We start from the raw sequence: 18,048 nt of genomic DNA on the forward strand, positions 1-18,048 counted from the left end.
CTGACTCTGAAACTCTGGAGGTAGGGCCCACAGTCTGTATTTTATTTTATTTTATAGATTTTATTTATTTATTTATTTGACAGAGAGAGAGAGAGAGAGAGAGAGAGAGCGAGAGCGCATGAGCAAGCATAGCAGGGGGAGCGGTTCAGGGAGAAGGAGAAGCAGGCTCCCTGAGCAAGGAGCCTGATGCGGGCCTCCATCCCAGGACCTTGGGATCATGACCTGAGCCGAAGGCAGATGCTTAACTGACTGTGCCACCCAGGCACCCCTACACAGTCTGTATTTTAAAGCCATCCAGAAGATTTTGATGCACACTCAAGTTTGAGAACCACTGTCCATGGGTACGTTTTGCAGTTCAACCATTGGTTAAAGCTGCCGGCCTCCACCTTTTAGTCTGTGACTCATTAACATCAAGGGCTCAAGTTAAGCTAGGCATCTCCTTTCTTTGATGGCATTTATTCAAAACAGGGCCTCTAGTTATCGGTCTTCATTAGAATGCCATACAAAGGGAAGGAGGGGGAGGGAATTAATACTTACTGAGCACCTGCTATGTGTGAGGAGCCCTATGTGAGGCTATTACTTCTCTCATTTAATTCTTGCCACCATCCTGCTAGGTGGGTATTAGTATCTGTATTTTACAGATTTGGGATAGGGAGGCTGGTAGAGGTTAAACATGGTTTTCTATACAGGTCCTTTGACATTTTGCTATCTGTTGTCTTCCTACAATAGCTGCTCTCAACCCTTCTTATGGATAACCGGGAATCCCCTGGGAAGCTTGTTATGCATGCAGATTCCCTAGCCTCTCTCTCAGAGATCCTAATTCCGAGGCCTGGTTGGAACCCAGGACTCTGGATTCTGCTGCTAGTGGGCATCAGGCCATACTTGGAGAAATCCTATCCTAGCCTCACCCCCAGTGGTTAGAGCAGGTGCTTCTCAAGTTTGATGAGGGCCTGTGGTTCTCCCGTGTTTCGTGTGCTCGCAGGCCTTGGGCACTGGGTGGGGATGTTGGCAGAACAAATATGAGCCTAGGAGGAGGAAGCTTGGGGGTGTGTATAAAGTAGTCTCATATTTCTACTCTCTGCTGCCTCTTAGAGGGTTCCTAGGCCATGTTTTGGCTTTGAGTAACTTGATCCTTTCTGCTATGTATCCCAAATTGTGCAGTTTTCTTACAGCAACTTCACCCTTGTGTTGGTGGCATGCACAGCTGTGAGCACTTTCCTCCAAGCTCTAATTAATATCTATCGAATTTTGAGTTGCTTCGACTTCTGAAGTCAGAAATGGGGTTTCATTTGTTTGATGATAACATAAATACTTATTTTTTAGGGATAGAATTGACATATCTTAATGAATGAGATGTCAGTCCATTAGGAGACTATATGATTTGGTTCCATTATGAAGAAAAAAAATAAGATGCAAATTAAAAAAGAATGCTCTTGGGCGCCTGGGTGGCTCAGTGGGTTAAGCCTCTGCCTTCGGCTCAGGTCATGATCTCAGGGTTCTGGGATCGAGGCCCGCATCGGGCTCTCTGCTCAGCAGGGAGCCTGCTTTCTCCTCTCTCTCTCTATGCCTGCCTCTCTGCATACTTGTGATCTCTCTCTCTCTCTGTTTCAAATAAATAAATAAAAAAAATCTTAAAAAAAATAAAAAATAAATAAAAAAATAAAAAAGAATGCTCTTATTCTGCCTGATGTCCTTCCATGTGAGGTGGCATGCTGATTGGTCCATAGGTTTGGAAGCAGCTACTGACATACGTACCCCAGGTCTCCCATCGTATAAAAAAGATGCATGTGTAGAAGATGGCGAGAACCTCCCAGGCCTTTGCCCAGTGGAGGAGTCAGCAATGTGGAAATATTAAATAGCATTAATATGTCTTAGTCCCTGAAATAAAATTGTGTAGGGCAAGGGCAGAAGGAAATCCACAAAAGCACATATTTCGGTCTCCTGAGATCCTCTGCATATAAGGCAAATTATTTTTCCCAGGAAGGAAATAACCAAGTTACAGGGTAAGTATCTAGGAATAATTTCTGTAGCCACTGCTATTAGAGTTGACAATAACAGTGAGTAACCAGTATAATGGCTCAAGCTACAACCTGAGTGCTTACTGTGTCAGGAAGTATGCACACATTCTCTCATTTCATCCTCAACAGACTTTCAGCAGAGATATCATCCTTCACTTTACAAATGATGAAACAAGCTCAGGAGGATTAGGTGATTTTCTCAGGGCTGGGACTGAGGTTTCCAGGGATGCAAGACTGTCTGTGCTAGGGGTGCCTGCGGGGCTCGGTTGGTTAGGCGTCTGCCTTCGGCTCAGGTGATGATCCCGGAGTCCCTGGACTGAGCTGCACATCGGGCTTGCTGGTCAGTGGGGTCTACTTCTCCCCTTGCCCTCTCTCTCAGATTGTGCTCTGTCTCTGTCTCTCTCTCAAATAAACACTTAAAATATAAAAAAAAGCAAAAAAAAAAAAAAACACAAAAAAACAACACAAAACAAAAAAACAACTACCAGCGCTAAAACTAAGACAGTCCTGGGTAAACTGGGATGGTTGGTTACCCTGAGTTGGTCACCCAACCCACTGGCCTACAGCTGATAGTTTGGAAGTAAGCCCAGAGGGTTCTGAGTAGTCAGATGGTTCATATATGGAGACTTGCTGATTTGCCTCACAGAGACTTTCAGAATATTCCTTGACACCCCCTTTCCTCCATTTTATATGCAGTTCTTTTTTTTTTTTTTTTTAAGATTTTTATTTATTTATTTGACAGAGAGAGATCACAAGTAGGCAGAGCAGCAGGCAGAGAGAGAGGAGGAAGCAGGCTCCCTGCTGGGCTCCATCACAGGATTCTGAGATCATGACCTGAGCCAAAGGCAGAGGCCCAACCCACTGAGCCACCCAGGCACCCCTTACAAGCAGTTCTAAAAAGCTTGGTTATTTGGTTTCCAGGTGCCTTGTCGATTAGAAACTGAACATTGGAAGGGGAAGTGGTTATTGTAGAAAGGCACACTGATTACGATGGTCAGGGACGTCCGGCTGAAGGTGGGAGCAAGGAGAATGAAGTCTAAACTAGTAAAAGATGAAGTCACTGCAGTGGTCAGGAGACGTTTATCACAGTGGCAAACATACCTTAATAAAAATAGCTGTTACTGAACACTATGTGTTGGACACTATTTTAAGCACTTATAGGAATCACATAATTCAATTCTTCTAAAATAACTCTATTATCCCTGTTCCTCAGATGAGGAAACTGGGGCACAGAGAAGTTAACTAACTTGCTGAAGATCACACAGCCAGGAAGTAGGAAAGCCAAGATTCAAAGTTTCCAGAGCCCAAATCCTCAACATCCTGATTCACTGTAGATCCTGGATGCTGAGGAGGTAGCACAACAACTTAGTGATGTTTATTTTAATGTCCTGAATCATCTAAGAAAAAATTAAAGCATGGACATTACATTTTACAGTAGTCCCTCCTTATCCATGGGAATATGTTCCAAAGTCCCCAGTGGATACATGAAACCGTGGTTAGTACTAAATCCTATATCTACTATGTTTTTTCCTATACATACGTACCTATGATAAAGTTTAAGTTATAAATTAGATACAGAAAGAGATTAATAATAACTAATAATAGAACAAATATAACAATATACTAAATGAAGTTGTGTGAATGTGGTGTCTCTCTCTCTCACTCAAAACATCTTACTGTGTTGTCCTCATCCTTCTTCTTGTGATGATGTGAGATGATAAAATAACTATGTGATGTGTTGAAGTGACATGATGACCTAGGCTTTGTGATTGTTATGCCCAAGTTTTCGCATCGGAGAGACCACCAAGGAGCCAACACCGATGCAATCACACGAGGGTTTATTTAACAAGCTTAAGCTTGGGCCCAAGTATACCCAACACAGCGGAGCAGGGACTTGGACCCCAAGCTTAGTTAAGGCAGGGGTATTTATGGGTTCCTGTTCCTAAAGCAGGGTGGGGATTCCTGTTACTAAAGTAGGGTGGGGGTCTCTGGAACTAGCAGGGTGGGGCTTCTTAGAACTAAGGTGAAGTAGGGGAAAGTTCAGCCCTTGGGCACAGGGATCTGAGATGGCTGCCGGAGCTAAGATGGCTGTACTTATGCTAAGGCTAAACCTGAGGTGGGATGGCCTTAATTTTTCTCGGCCTCCACAGTGTTGTAGCCTTAGGCAACTATTGGCCATCTGATGAATCGTCAGGGATCCTACGCTTCTGGACAGCTACTGACCCCAGGTCTCTGAAGCCCCAGAAACCAAAACCGTGGATGGGGTGGAGGGTGTACTACCGTATTTTGTAGGAACTAATTTTTTTTAAAAATTTTATCAAGTTATTCATGGACATAGTGTGACAAAAAGCCATTACTCCCCTCCCCCAGCTCATTTCCTGCTCTGCAGAGACTGCTTTCAAGTCTTGTAATTAGGTGATTCTTGCTGGTAGTTACATCTCTTGTCTCTAAACAACATACTGGATATTTCTACGGTCAGTTTTCAGTTTTAAGCATTATTTAAATGCCTATGCCTAGACACTTTACCACGGCAGAAGAGAATTTTCACTCATTTCCTCCACATCTGCCTCTACCACACGTGTGTGCCACTTCTGGCCCCTACTCTCAAGTTCTGTCATAGTTTTAGTTAGATCAGTACGTACGTCCTGGGCTTGTTTTTTCTTTACATCTTCCCTCTGGGGCTGGGCGGATTCTCCAGAGAGCATTTGAACCACCCGCCTGTGGAGAATGCCTGTGTTCTGGAAGTTCCAGAGTATGTGTGTGGGTGGGGGTGGGGGGATGCGGAGGTAACTCAGTATTTAGAGGACTGCGTTCTAAGCAGACTTCCAGTATTTTTAGCCTTGACTTTACCCTCCCCTCACCTCCAGCAGTGTTTGGGGCTCTGAATGCCTGAGGCTTTCTGTAGATTGTGTGATAAACTGCTTTTTGGCTTTCCCTAAGTGGCAGGTAAAGAGTCATCTTTCTCAGGTCTGCTCCTTAGTTACCTCTTGTCCATTTACTTTCTAGCTTCCACATTTTGTTGCTGTTGTTTTCACTCATTCTCTTTGTCCTTGTGAGTTCATGTCTAAAAGAAAAACAAAACGAAACAAAACAAAACCCCTCTTTTTACTGTTATGTTAGTGAGATTTGGGGAGGTAGCTAACCTAAGGTGTGTGTTTGGTATGCCATCTTTATCCTAAAGTTGGAAAGACATTTTAGAAAATTTTCACTGTGGAGAGGTCAAAAAAAGTTTGTGTTGCTGGGGCGCCTGGGTGGTTCAGTGGGTTAAGCCTCTGCTTTCAGCTCAGGTCATGATCTCAGGGTCTTGGGATCGAGCCCCGCATTGGGCTCTCTGCTTGGCATGGAGCCTGTTCCCCCCCGCCCCACCGTCTCTCTGTCTGCTTCTCTGCTTACTTGTGATCTGTCAAAAAAAAAAAAAAAATTGTGTTGCTCTAATGGGAAGATCACAAGTTCTATGAGAAATGGAAGTTTTACTTCTATGTGCTACTCAAAATGTAGTTCTAAGACTAGGACTACCCATCCTACCTGGGTATCACCTGGGCCCCACCCAAACTGATTGAATCAGAATTAGCATTTTATCAAAATCCCTAGGAGCGTCCTAAGCATGCTGAAGACTGAGAAGTGCTAATATGAAGTACTTCACTCAACTCCTACTGTAATTAGGATAAGCTAATTTTAATGCATCTTAATCTGGGACTTAAACATTTTGGTATATTCACTTACTAAATTCTCCAAATTCTAGAGGTTGCTGTGAATAATATAGAGGAGTATGTAAGTTTTCATGAATATGCATCCTCTCTCCCTTTACAAACCATGTCTGTCCATCTGAGTCAACATCAGATGTGAACCCAAAATTCCATGTCATTTGCCATGAGAGATTTCAGATTGGTTCTATTCAGGCTTTTTAAGCTGCCCACAGTTCTTGAGGCTGGTGATAGGTTTTTATAGATTGGGTAGGTTGAGTTTTCAGTCACAGGTCAAGCTGCCAAAGTTAGAGGGTGGCTTCCCCTGAAGGCAAAGGATAGATTAATTAGTTTAAGCCCAGCTTCTGTCCCAGTGACAGGTATATGCTCAGCAAGTGATTGTGGGATGAGGGAACAAAAGATACAATTCCTGTCTTCAAAATGTTCACCAACCAACATAACTTGGATGTCACCATGTAGGGTTGACCAGCTCTAGGGAAGAGTAAGCACAGAGAAGGGGCATCTAATTTAGCATTACTGGCAGAAGGAGCCAAAGGGCTACGTGATTTGGTGAGCCTAGCTTGGTGCGTTTAGAGCAGCGGCTGTCAGTTTAGTGTTTATTAGAATCACTTGGTGGGCTTGTTAAAACAGAGACCCTGTCGCCATCCTGACAATGCTGACTCAGTGCACGTGGGGCGGGCCCAAGAATGTGCATTTCTAACCACATCCTGGGTGATGCTGATGATACTGATTTCACATTTTGAAAACCACTGGTTTTAGAGAATTATAAAGAGTTCTTGTGGCTGGAGTCAGGGGATAGGGAGTGGTGGGTGATACTGAAGGCAGAAGTCTAAGGAGTAGGGATTTCATTAGGGAGCTTGTGGGGGGTCAGGTTTTCCAGAGGAGAGTGGTGGACACCCATGTGCAGTTCGGAAAGATCATTTTGGGTGTGGTGTGGAGGATGGATCAGCAGCAGGGCTAGGTTAGAGGCCAGGAAACTAAGTAAGTGGATGATCAAAGACATCCAGATGAGAAATAATAAAAGCTTGGAGTACAGGTGGGAGGAGGAAAGACCCCTAGAACTTGGTGGCCAGTTGGAAGTGGGAGGGGAAGAGGGGGAGGAGTCACAGTGGACCATCAGCTCCCTGGCTGGCTGGGTGTTGGGATTGTGTCACTCAAAACCAGGAAGAGAGGGGGTCTGAAGCAGGGTCTGGAAAGAAGAGCAAAGGAGGTAAGTCAAGGGCAGGACATGTTGAGTTTGAAATGCCAGCAAGAAATCTGGGTGGACCTCCCAGTGAAGAGTTTTCTTTCTGGGTCTGGAGGCCAGGAGAGGCCTGGTAAGTCATCTAGCCCTGTCCCCGGCCACTTTTATTTGAACTCCTGTGTTGTTTGATTGAATCAGGCATTGCATTTGTGAAGAAACACTACTGGTATAACCTTTCAGGACCTGAAGAATGCAATACTTTTAAAGATCCTTTCTCAAGAAAACAAATATTCTACTCTTTTGACTGGGGGAAAAGAAAGAGTTGGAGTACCAGTCTTCTAACACCAGAAGAGGTTAATACAGCTCCCTTTGGTCTGAGAGACCAGTGGAATTGGGTTTTAGTAAGCTTGAAAGGAGCAAAATCACTTGACTGGTCTTCAGGCCATATGACGAACAGCTGAGACTAATTAGCTGGATTGTGGGTTTTTTACAGAGATGCCTGATTTTGAAAGTTGTTGGAGTGGGCTGCTTTTCAAAAGACTCCTTTGAAAAACTTTTATAAGTAGGCGATTCTGACTTTAACATTTCTTTTTGTATTACATAGACAAAAAGTAACCTTTTTGAAGAGGACATGTGATTGGACGTTGTCTAATTGTTGAAGTGTTGGGAGCAACGTTTCTAAAGTTTTAGAAAAACCACCAACGACTCATACTCCCTCCTTCAAGGTATGGTTTTGTGTTTAAATATGTATATAGGGGTGCCTGGGCGGTTCAGTAGGTTAAAGCCTCTGCCTTCGGCTTTGGTCATGATCTCAGGGTCCTGGGATCGAGCCCCATGTTGGGCTCTCTGCTCAGCAGGGACCCTGCTTCCCTTCCTCTCTCTCTGCCTGCCTCTCTGTCTGCTTGTGATCTGTCAAGTGAATGAATAAAATCTTAAAAAAAAAAAATAGAAAAGAAGTATGTATATATACATGTTTTTTTGTAGAGGTTTCAAATTCTGCCATGCCAGTTTTCATGTAGAGTATGTGCAATTTACCATAAAATACCACTGCCTGTGTTAACTTTGTTTTTCTTTTTAAACCAAAGACTCTAAAACACCTGCTAAATTTCTGGGGGTGTAGTTTGAAAATTTTCAAATACCATCGGGTACATATGAATACTGACTGCATTTTTCCTTTCTTTTCTTAACTGTAATACAGTAACATAGGTTTTTATTCTCAGATAATGTGTTTTCTTAACTGTAATACAGTAACATAGGTTTTTATTCTCAGATAATATGTTTTCTTATTTAAACTCAATTAGCCAGTGTACTGTACATCATTAGTGTCCAGTAATATGTTGAATAAGAGAGCTGATCAAGGAATGAAATTGCTCTGAGTGTCTTTTTCATCCTCTGAGGACTTCACTAAAATTCCAGCTTATTGGGATTTTGTTTTTAATATTGTTAACAGCTTTAATGGAGAAAAGCTTTATCTAAGTATGTGTTTTACCATAAGGTGTATTTCTTCTATGAATTAAATTTGCTCCCAGAGAATTGTTAATATTGATAGGTTTTGGGGTAGTATTGTGGTTATGTAAGGAAAGGTAGGTATATTTTATAGGTGCTTAGTGACAGGACGCAGGAGTGAAGGACCTGGGGTGGGGTCTCATGAGGTCTCATGTTCATGACACAGTTCTCTCTCCTTCCGGGTCTGTGCGGGTTTGCCAGGATTGCCCTGACAAAGCGCTACAAACTGGGCAGAAGGGTGTTGGCAGGGTGGGTTCCTTCTGAGGACGGTGAGGAAGAATCCGTTCCAAGCCCCTCTCCTTGGCTTGCAGATGGCCGAGTCTCCCTGTGTCTCATCTTCTCGTCTTCCCTCTCTGAGTGTCCGTATATGAAGAAGGAGTTTGGATGCAGACACTCAGGTCATACAGCTGATTAGTGTCAGCGTCCAGGCAAGTCCCGACTTCCACTCCGGGGTGCTGACCAGTTCTTGGTTTTATTTTCTTTGCTGCGAGTCCAGGCCTTTCTCCTAGGAGTGAATCCAGAGCCCTGATGATCAGAAGTAACTATGGGAAAAACCTTAATTAAAAGTCGACTTTGTCTGTCTAGATTCTTGGATTATAAATTTAAAAAAAAATTTTTTTTAAAGAAAAAGTGTTGTGGCAAGAGTGTTTATTCATGAGGGCATCGTATCCATACACCGTCCAGGTTGGAGTTCATAAATTCCAAAGGAGTTTATCCTCATCTTGATTGCTTTCTGTGTCTCTTACAACTTTCCCCTTGTCCTTTCCAGACACAGTGTTCAGTGACCCAGCAGCCATTAGAAAACAACAACATGATTTTTTTCTTTTTAGTTGCTGCTGCTGCTGCCCACAAGACAGGAACTGTGGCAGCAAATGCTGATGAAACCTTGTGGCCAGGAGGATGGCACCATAGCAACCGAGACCTGCGCCTTTGAGCGGGTCCCAGAACCCAGGCTTCTCTTGCTGCTGTTCCAGTTTCCGTCCTCTCGAGACCCTCAGCACCTGAGTGCTCAAAAAGGAAATGCCCACCACTTCCCTCTGTTTCTGTTTTCTCCTTTTAGGATTAAAGCTTCCTGAGACCCCTTTTCATCTTTGGCTGTCCTTCCTTTCTTCTGCCCTCTGCGCTTGGTGGATTTGTAGCTAGAGCTCAGGGCAGAGCACAGTCACAGCTGATGAGTCACAAAAAGCCCATTAAAAACAAAGGCTGATTTTTGCAGAAGCCGTAATTCATTTGCGCTGTCTTTGCAAGAGGACTCTTCCTGCTTGCTTCTGTGCTCCTGGGGTTACTGCAGTATGGCTGGGGCCCTGCCCTCTGGCCTGGGTGTGTTCTGTGGGGGCTGGAGGGTAGGGAGGGAGGGAGTGATGAGTGAGATCAGCAGTGCTGCTCAGGAGAGGAGTTTGCATTGCTGATGATTCTCTGGAGGCAGGAGGCACCTTGCTCACACAAAAAATACAGATCATCCTTCCAGGAACCCAGAACATCAGTTTGTTTGTTTGTTTGTTTTCTCCATTTCATACTCCTTTAGGTTTCTCTTCTCCCTGATGTTGTCTGAGCAGGGAACCTTTAGCTATGAATGCTAGATTCGTCACTCTGCAAATATTGAATGGATCCCCTGTTTGCACAAGAAGGAGAAAGTCCAGATGTCTTTAAGCTGCCACCTCTGTGCTTTGGTGACTTTGGACTATTGTTTTAAAAATCTCCTCCTAGTGCCCTTCTTGGGTCTTTCTTCATTCTCATTGGTCCTCTCAGCTCTCCCATGGCCTCAGGAAATCAATTATGTTCATAACTCTAAAATCTATATTCTTAACACTGATTCTTCTTTTGAACCCTAGTTCTGTGTTCCAAATGCGAGTTAAACGCAACTCCCTGGATGGCCAGCATGTCTAAGGGACATTTAATTGATCATGTCTGGTACACTGTAGCATTGTAGTCGTGCGTCTGGATTTGAATGCTGGCTCTACAGTTGACTGGTGATGCGTCCTTGAAGAAGTTATTTAACCTTTCTGTGTATCAGTCTTATTATCTGAAAATTAGAGCCCTTATAGGGGTTTTTATTATGAGGATTAAATAAGTTGGTATTTTATTTATTTCTAAAGATTTATGTATTTGAGAGAAGGAGAGAGAGAGAGAGAGAGCGAGAGCACAAGCAGGAGGGACAGAGTGAGAAAGAATCCCAAGCAGACTCCATGCGGGGTGTGGAGCTTGACTTCCATATCATGACCCTGAGATCATGACCTGAGTTGAAACCAAGAGTCAGATGTTTAACCGACTGTGCCACCTAGGCACCCCTAAAAAAGTTGGCATTTTAAAGGACTTAGAAAAGCACTCAGTAAGTGTCAGTTATAATAATCATAATCTCAAGTCATCTTTTCCTGTCTTCGTTAATAATATTAATTCCGTTAATAAAGCAAAAGTTTTGGTTATCTTTAACTTGTATACCAGTCAGTTAAGAAGTTATACTGATTTTTTCTACCTACTAAAATATGTCTTGAATTATTCCTCTTCTTTCCCACTGTAACCAACCCAAGTCAAATCATCACCTCTCCCATCCCATGCTAACCCTCTGTTGTGTATTCCCAGTCTCCGCGGGCTGCCAGAAAGATCTCTCTAAGGCAGACACCTCGCGTCCCTCTCTTTTATAGAAGTCTGCAGTGGCTTTCCATTGCAGAGGATAACACGGACTTTTTACATTACAGAGGAGTCCTTTCGGGCCTCGGTTGCAGAGTCTCTTCCACCTTTCTAGCCCATCTAGACACATCCTCTCCATGGCCATGCACCTGAGGCCCCCTATGGGCACCCATACCCTTCTCCCACTTACACCTCTGCAAGTGCCAACATCTTCACTCCCACCCTCCCAGGCTGTCACGCAGCACTTGCTCCTCTTTCAAGGCTGGAAGCCTCGTCTGGGTGCTGTACTTCGAATGCCAGACAGCCCTTGCCCAATGCCATCAACAGTTATTTACACCTTTCAGATTAGCAGCAAAGATCATGTTGTTGATAGCTTCTGTTGTCTTTAATGGACAATGCTTATTTGGCATGTGAAGTCCTTTGTCCCCTCGCTTGGTGAGCTGGTGATTTTTGTCCATTCACATGTATCACTTGTCCCTTGGTGTGTGGTTTAGTCCTTGACCCAGATGCTACTCTGTGAAGTTTTCCTGGTTCCCCCTGCCAGGCATATCGCTGTCTCCCCTTCCTTCTAACCCCCTCTGCCCCAGCCCTCCCACCCATCTAGCATTGTGTGCATGTTTGTTACGGTTCTTGTTTCACTGTTCATTCCCACAGAGAGTGCTTCTGTTAGACTGTTGCTCTTCCAGAGCTACGTTCTCATCGTTTCACACAGGGATGAATGCAAGGCATGTTCTCCATCCTGGTTCGTTAAATGCATGATGTTTTAACTCATGTGCTTACGGGCTGGTGCCTGACTTTAATCATCAGAACCAGGCTCTCCTGGAGTGCCTGCATGGCTCAGTCATTAAGTGTCTGCCTTTGGCTCAGGTCATGATCCCAGGGTCCTGGGATGGAGCCCTGCATCAGGCTCCCTGGAGAGCCTGCTTCTCCCTCTGCCACTCCCTCTGCTTGTGCTGTCTTCCTGTCTGTCTCTTAAAAACAAGACAAAGCAAAACAAGAGCAACAACAAAAACAACAACAACAACAAAGAAAAACAGACTCTCTCTCCACAGTTGTGTCTTTTGATCATTGTCCTAGGCCAGTCTACATATCAAACTCGATTTGAGATTATTAACACTTTTTGTGTTGGTGTTTGTATGTCATTTTGCATTGAGGGATATTTGGTGTAGGTTTCTTGAGAAGTACTTCCAAACCTGTCCCAGGCAGTACTACCCTTCCCAACATCCTCCTACGCTGTAGAATTGTTATCATTTTGCATTTGTCAGTCAAGCCAAGTTTATTTTCCTCTAAAAAAATTTAAATATTCTGCTTAGACTAGCTCAAAAATCTATTTTTAAGTCTTTAATAGTTATTAAAAGTGTTTAAGTGATTAAAGGTTTGTGGAAATCAAAAAATGAAAATGTACTTTTTTTTTTTTTTTTTTTTTTTTAAAGCTGCTGTAAAACTTACTGCAGTCAGAGGCTGTAGGTCCTTTGGAGCCGGATATAGACTCCAATGTTATAAACACCTGTGAGGTTTAATTTGTTTTTCTAAGAACTAAAGATTCTAGAGCCTTGTTACAAGAGTTGCTGGCTGATTTCTATTTCTTTTGTAAGTGTCCATTTTCACTTCTAGAATACAACTTGTCTGACATCCTTGGTCAAATAGATGCATTTAATGGAATTAAATGAAACAGATTTCAGGATAATTGCATAGACCAATGAAAAACTTTGGAGTTTTTTTTTTTTTTTCTCTTAAAGTACATTCTAAATAATTAGAATTTGGAATTTGTAGAGTTTAGAAATGTGGTTTCAACTTCTTTAATTTTAAAATTAAGATGTTGTCACCTTTTATAAAGTAATAAGTTCACACTTTTGCTAAGAGAGGAGAGATGGCAGATTGGGTAGAGCCTAGAGTATAACATTTCATACTCATCTTTAGTCATTTTTCCAAGTATCTGCTGAGGATCTTGATTTTCTTTCTTTTTTTTTTCTTTTTTAAACTATAGCTTCCTGGGTTGCATATGTTTATGGGCAGTGGGGTCAGATGGGGGGAGTGTGTGCATGGGGGTCTGGATCTTTCAGCCTTTTTTCCCCTCTCCTGGTCTACACCATCGGACTATGGAGTGTTTTCCCCCACAGAATGCTAGCCTTACACCTACGGTTTAGGACTGCAAAGTACTTAGAGACCTTCTGCATCTCAAGTCAGCAAACCTCCTCATCCACTTCTCAGAAACCTCCTCTCACCCACCTGACCATATCTAGGTTAGGTGTTAATCTCAAGGGATCCTTTCATTATGCCTACTATAGGTGCTCTTGGCATCTTGTGTCAGTGCTCTGAGACCTCCATTAGATGGTTAACTCTGTGAGGACAGGTGCTTTAGCTGTCTTATTTGCATTTTATCACCTTGCACAGTGTGTGGTGGGTACTCACCTATTAAATAAATAAACATATAATCCCTGATTAAGACAGAACCTACGAAAGAACCAGACTTTTCCAGAGCTGTCACCCCCCCTGATGCAGCATGGCAAAAATCAGACTTGTTCACCCTGCTTTAAACAAAAGGAAATGCCTATATTCTTCCCTCTGTCTCTGGATTGTTTGTACAAATTAAATCATCATTGTGGCTGGTCAGGTTTGGGTTGAGGTTCTGAACCAAGTTTTGAGGTATGGACTGACTCTTCTGACTGATAATGTTAAATTACAGAATGTGTATAAGCAGTACTTTGCATCTTTCCAAATCGCCTATTTTTGAAATTTGTTGCCTCCAATTGCTAGGTGTTGTAATGGGGGAACTTGAGCTCTAGTACTTATAGTCAAGAATAATTTTGAAAAGAAAATTCAAAAGATAGCTAATGACTTTCTGATATTTCTCTAGGGGGTGGAACTCTATTTCAATTGAAAAACTTGCTATGATAATTCTGCCTCTAAGAGACTGTATCTCAAGTAACCTTTTTTTTTTTTTAGCTTTTTTTAGCTTTTTTTTTTATTTAGCTCCAAAAAAGAGCAACTTATATAAATGTATTGTGTTATATTTGAAGATTAGTTTTGGGTAATCACCTCAAATACCTGGCACTTATTAGACATTTCATTTTTTTTATTCATTCAAATATGTATGAATGACTCTGAGACCTGCAGCCTTCCCCACTCCAGGAATGACAAGGAAGAAACAGAATGACTTTGAAAGAAAAGTCTTGGGTAGAAAGTATAAATCAAGAATAGAAGTTAAGGGGCACCTGGGTGGCTCAGCGGGTTAAGCCTCTGCCTTCAGCTCAGGTCATGATCTCAGGGTCCTGGGATGGTGTCCCACATCGGGCTCTCTGCTCAGCAGGGAGCCTGCTTCCCCCTCTCTCTGCCTGCCTCTCCACCTACTTGTGATCTCTCTCTCTGTCAAATAAGTTAAATAAATAAATAAATAAATAAAAGAATAGAAGTTAAGAGAGTTAAAGAAGAAAAAAGGAGACCAGAAAGCTAAAGATCAAAGGCAGAATAAATGTAAAATCTTGTTAGCTAACACACTGAAGGAGAAAAATTACCTAATTTTCTCAATAGAAGCCAAAGCAAAATAGTAACTAAAGCCTTATGACATTGGCCCAGGGATAGTAAAAATGACCAGGAACAAAAGAGAGAGCCCTGAAACATATCTGCCCATATATAGTGAATCTCTAGGGAAAGGATAATTTTTTTCAATGAATGGTACTAGGACAATTAGATATCCTTTAGGGGAAAAAAATAATGAAATTGGATCCCTACATACACCTTAAAAAATTTCCAGTGGATTAAAGATTTAAATGTGAAAGGCAACATTTAGGAAAATAATATAGGAAAGTATCTTTATCACTTTTGGTAAAGAAGGATTTCTTTTGGTATTTGAAGATTAAGAGCCATTAAAAAAGTGAAAAGATGGGGTGCCTGGGTGGCTGAGGGGTTAAGCGTCTGCCTTAGGCTCAGGTCATGATCCCAGGGTCCTGGGATCCATGGATCAGGCTCCCTGCTCAGCGGGAAGCCTGCTTCTCCCTCTCCACTCCCCCTGCTTGTGTTCCCTCTCTCACTGCTGTCTCTCTCGGTCGAATAAATAAATAAAATCTTTTAAAAAAAAAGAAAGAAAAGTGAAAAGACGAACTACAAACAGGAAGCAGATATTTGCAACATCTGTAACTGACAAAGGACTAGTATCCGGAATTTATTAAGAACACAATAGAAGGGGCGCCTGGGTGGCTCAGTGGATTGAGCCACTGCCTTCGGCTCGAGTCATGATCTCGAGGTTCTGGGATCGAGTACCACGTCAGGCTCTCTGGTCAGCGGGGAGCCTGCTATCCCCCTGACTCTCTGCCTACTTGCGATCTCTCTCTGTCAAATAAATAAATAAAATATTAAAAAAAAAAAAAGAACACAATAGAAAAATAGGGGAAGTGTAGGCATGTGTTTCCATAAAAAGAAATTGAATGGCCAACAAATTAAATACGCTCAACTACATTAGCAATCAGAGAAATGCTAATTTAGATCACTGATGTGTTACCATTTTGAGAAGTTGGACAACCACCACCAGATCTTGGTAAAAGTGTAGCTGGGGGTGTAAGACAACTATATCGGTTAACTATTTGGCATTATCTTGTATTATGAGCAGGTACATACCTGTGCTTCAGGAATTTCACTCTTTGGTACCTATCCTAGAGCAGAGCTTCCTCTTCTGTATGCGGTGAGTTGGTTTAGAACTCCTCCTTCCGCCAGGGTGGGTGGGTAGGGTCTGGCATAGTTGGAGCCGCCAAATCTGTTGCCTTTGATCATGAACATTTGCTCCAGGTTGTCATACAAATAAAATAGCAGGAGAAAGGCTAGGAGGCAATTTTCAAGAGACACTCATGCTGGCAGACATCAGGAGACCTGCACATGCATATTTATAGCAGTGTATTTTTATTTTTTTTTTTTAAGATTTTATTTATTTATTTGACAGAGAGAGATCACAAGTAGACGGAGAGGCAGGCAGAGAGAGAGAGAGAGGGAAGCAGTCTCCCTGCTGAGCAGAGAGCCGGATGTGGGACTCGATCCCAGGACCCTGAGATCATGACCTGAGCCGAAGGCAGTGGCTTAACCCACTGAGCCACCCAGGCGCCCTAGCAGTGTATTTTTAAATGAGAACAAAAACATGGGGGGCACGTGCTTTAGTTCTGCTAATTCTCCTCTGAAAACCCACAGGCATTAAATAATTAGAGAAGGGTTTTGGCATGTCATTTCTTAATATCAGTGCTATCATTCTTTCAAGTCAAAGAGAGGCAGAGAAGGAGGCTGAATGAGAAAGGTATTACTCCTGGTCAGTGTGTGTTTTCATCAACAACCCACTTACATGGGTGGTGTATGATGATGGACAAGGGTCTGAGTTTTGAAACTGAGTGAATGGCTTAATGTCAGCTTCCCAAAGGAGAGAATGCTGTGGAGGCAAAGTGACATCCAGCTCTCTTCCTGACATTTCCCTTTTACTCATTGCCAGATAAACTACCTTACAACAGAGGAATGCAAACAAAATTTTGTCAGAATAGCAGGGACTGGGGCGTCTGGGTGGCTCAGTGGGTTAAAGCCTCTGCCTTCAGCTCAGGTCATGATCTCAAGGTCTTGGGATCGAGCCCCGCATCGGGCTCTCTGCTTAGCGGGGAGCCTGCTTCCTCCTCTCTCTCTCTCTCTGCCTGCCTCTCTGCCTACTTATGATCTCTGTCTGCCAAATAAATAAAAAATAAGTAAAATCTTAAAAAAAAAAAAAAAAAAAAAAAAACAGCAGGGCCTGCGCCCCCTGGGGGGCTCTGTGGGTGAAAACCCCTGCTGTGATCCTTGGTCTTGTGTGTTTCTTCTTCTGTGGTGGCTATAGTCAGGGCCTTCTTTTTTGACCTTTCACCATTGGCCCTTCTGCGTCTATCCCAAGGACGGAGATAAATGTGGGGCCATAGGAATGTAGGTAGTTTTCAGGCATTTCTCTGTGTTGTGTCTTTGCTGACCATTTAACATGCCACCTATCCTAATCCGATCTCATCATCTTTCCCCTCCACAAACCTGATGCCCAACATGAAAACCTTATGTCCACTCCAACTTTTTCCCTTCCCCCACTTCAATGGCCTGTTGCTGACTGCAATACTTCTTTGCTGTCTGGTCGCTCAGTTTCATTCTTTTTTTAAAGACTTTATTTATTTATGAGTTGGTGAGTGAGTGAGTGAGTGAGGGTGGGAAGGAAAAAGGGAAAGGAAAAGCAGACTCCAAGCTGTTGCAGAGCCCAATGTGGGACCCCATCTCAGGATGCTGAGATCGTGACCTAAGCTGAAACCAAAAGTTGGTGCTTAATCAACTGAGCCACCCAGGTGCCCCACCCAGTTCTATTTTTTGGAGCTCTTTGTCTTTGCTGCTTTCTCTTCTACCCACTGTGGCACTGCATTCTATTATTTTTAAAATTAACATCTGTTGGATTCCTTCCACATCATTCCCACTGCTGGTGCCCTTGTCTAGGCTCTCATCTTTAAGGAGTGAGAGGAGATACAAGGGATTGCTGCCACCATGACCCCATTTAATTTTCACATGGTTAAACCCTGGACTCTGAAGCTAGAATCAGAGAATAGAATGTTTTCTAGGGGGGTGCCTGGGTGGCTCAGTGGTTTAAGCCTCTGCCTTCAGCTCAGGTCGTGATCTCAGGGTCCTGGGATCAAGCCCCGCATCGGGCTTTCTGCTCAGCATGGAGCCTGCTTCCTTCTCTCTCTCTGCCTGCCTCTCTGCCTACTTGTGATCTCTGTCCGTCAAATAAATAAATAAAATCTTAAAAAAAAAAAAAAAAAGGAAAAAAAAAAAAAGAATGTTTTCTAGGAAAGATACCATGGAGTGGAAACCTCTTATTTCATATTTGAGGAAACAGACCTGGAGAGGGATAGTGACCCATGGTGGGTTGCAGAGCCGGAACTAGAAACCCACACACTGATGGGTTAGTCGTCCAGCCCTCTTCAACTTACCATGTGACCTTATATTTGAATTTGTAGTTACTTTTGAATTTTGAATT

General features: G+C 43.0%; 1 protein-coding gene across 2 annotated transcripts in view; it reads left to right on the top strand.

Annotated features, from left to right (window-relative positions):
* Positions 1-18,048, top strand: part of RAB27A (RAB27A, member RAS oncogene family) — a 76,714-nt gene that overhangs the window by 11,077 nt on the left and 47,589 nt on the right. Inside the window, exon 2 of one of the 2 annotated variants that reach the window (XM_032864913.1) lies at positions 7,510-7,630. The exons of the other annotated variant lie outside the window; for it this stretch is intronic. The gene's annotated coding sequence lies outside the window, so the exon portion shown is untranslated. The remainder of the gene's footprint in view (positions 1-7,509; positions 7,631-18,048) is intronic. 2 annotated transcript variants of the gene reach the window in all.

Source organism: Lontra canadensis, unplaced genomic scaffold (assembly GCF_010015895.1).
Source record: "Lontra canadensis isolate GAN:19392208 unplaced genomic scaffold, GSC_riverotter_1.0 scaffold28, whole genome shotgun sequence".
In the NCBI taxonomy this organism is placed as follows: Eukaryota; Metazoa; Chordata; class Mammalia; order Carnivora; family Mustelidae; genus Lontra; species Lontra canadensis.